The following is a 1,976-nucleotide window of genomic DNA, read 5'->3' on the forward strand; positions in this document are numbered from 1 at the left end:
CCTAAGCATTGTCAATGAAGACCGAAGTTATCTTCACAGTTCCTAGCACGTTTGTGTCTACATGGAGGCCATGGCTACGAGTTCCACTCCACTAGTCTCAAATGGTGAATGGGTGATGTGAAGGGAGAGATAACACTCAAGGCGTTGCCAATGTGTGCCATGCTAAGCAAAGAACTCCTTTGTACTTATGATACAGTTGTGGAATGTGAAAGATATTCTAATTTCCATTTTAGGGATCTGAGAACACTGTAGTTTACGACGTAAGCTCATGGAACTGGTAAGCGACTTACTTGGTAATCACAAGTCTGATCCAAAAGCTGTTGCCTCAAATGTAGTATACTTCATTCCTTTATCCTATGGTGTTCTTGGGTTACATCATGGTCCACAAATATGTGCATGTGTGTGTTGTGTTTGTGTAGCTAGTGTGTGTGTGTGTGTGTGTGTGTGTGTGTGTATGTGTATATGTGTACAGAGACGATCTCAGTAGTATTGACAGTGTAAAGATCTCTGAAAAAAAATATTCTTTTAAAGCAATGAGGAAATATTGAAAGTATTTTAGGGTCAACCTTTTCAGAACTCTAGCTATTAAACAATGACTTGCATTGATTTAGAGAGTTTTTTAATGTAAAAACAAAGCTGAATTTTGTTAATATCAGTGGATTTGTGCATTGTAGTTTTTCCTCATCCAATCCTCTATTTTCGAGCTCTTTAGTTACATGTAAACAACAGCTTGGATTCAGAGTCAAAGCTTGTAACCTGGTGCCACTCAGAAGGACCAGACATGGGTGGAACTGTCTGTGTCCTTTACAGTGACTTTGATGCTTGGGTTTCTGAACCCTCCCCTGAAAATGCAGGTTGCAATTCTGTCTAAATGTGGTAGGATCCAGAGCTCTCCCCATGCAAATAACCTTTTCCCCATGGATGACTGTTAAAAGGCAATTATATATGATTAACTGTGTAGCTCTATGTGACTTCAGAACATTTAAGGCAGACAAGGTGCTATCTTAAAGATAAGACTGAGAAGTTGAGGAATAAGTATTTTTATTAACATGAATTAATTACACAATTTAGTGGGTTCCATGGGATATTTCCCTACAATGTGTCATGCACTGACCATGTCTACAGGCCTTTCTTTCTTTCTTTTTTCTTTTTCTTTTTTTTTTTTTTTTTTCAAGACAGGGTTTCTCTGTGTAGCTTTGCGCCTTTCCTGGAGCTCACTTGGTAGCCAGGCTGGCCTCGAACTCATAGAGATCCACCTGCTCTTCCTCTCAAGTGCTGGGATTAAGGCGTGGCCCCCCCCCCCCGGCATCACGGGCCTTTCTATTCCCTCCTGTCTTCCCTCATATCCAGTGTCCATGGTCCCTTACCATATGGACTGCTTCAGGAATACACCTATGGATTTACAATTTAAAGTTTTTAAAGTTTGTAAAGTATTTTAGTGCTTCCTTTGGTAACATATATACTAAAGTGGAGTGATACAAAGTAGATTAGTATGGCCCCAGTACAAAGAGAACACATGTATTCCTGGCTAAGAAGTCAATATGTATGTTCTCATAAATGGATAAAAGGTGTGTGATGTGTTGCACATAAAAATAGCTTGATATAAAATTTATATTACAAATGTGCATTACATTCCAGAACACTATGCTGTATACCATAAATAAATACAATACTTTAATTTTTTTTTATGTATCTGTTCTTTAAGAATTTTACACCCAGATACAATGTGTTTTTTACCACCATCTCCCCTTCGACTTCTTCTGGAATGGCTTGATTTGGTAGCCATAGCTGCTGTGGGTTCCTGAGGGCAGAGCCCTCTCATAGCCAGAAAGCATTCTCTCACATAGACCTTCCTCCCCTATGGCTCTTGCAATCTTTCTGCTTCTCTTCTGCAATGTTACCTGAGCCTTGGGTGAGGTGGTCCAGCATTTGTGGTCCAGTACTCTTCTCTTCCTAATGTTCTGCACTTTGACTAG

Source organism: Peromyscus leucopus, chromosome 1, assembly GCF_004664715.2.
Source record: "Peromyscus leucopus breed LL Stock chromosome 1, UCI_PerLeu_2.1, whole genome shotgun sequence".
In the NCBI taxonomy this organism is placed as follows: Eukaryota; Metazoa; Chordata; class Mammalia; order Rodentia; family Cricetidae; genus Peromyscus; species Peromyscus leucopus.